Consider the following 332-nt stretch of genomic DNA (forward strand, 5'->3'; position numbering starts at 1 on the left):
GGACGGGAGAATACTCAGATAGACGGCTAGCCATTTGCATTGTCTAACTGAGTTGTTGTTGACATTAAAGGGCTAAAGTCAGACGTATATTACACACTACACTGGCAAACTGCACAGCGTCATTAACTGCCTTTGATAGGGAGTACTCATCACTATGCATAGCTTCACACGTAAAATTTTGCAGCTCACATATATTATATAGAATTCCAGTGGCGTAACTTGACGTTTGGAGACCCGAGGGCTTGGGTCCTATGAGAGACCCCCTTATCTTTTATCTAATTTTCTTTTAACTATTTGTGTACCCAACCGAGGCCCTGGGCGTGATGAAAAAC

This window comes from Penaeus monodon, chromosome 19, assembly GCF_015228065.2.
Source record: "Penaeus monodon isolate SGIC_2016 chromosome 19, NSTDA_Pmon_1, whole genome shotgun sequence".
Classification (NCBI taxonomy): domain Eukaryota; kingdom Metazoa; phylum Arthropoda; class Malacostraca; order Decapoda; family Penaeidae; genus Penaeus; species Penaeus monodon.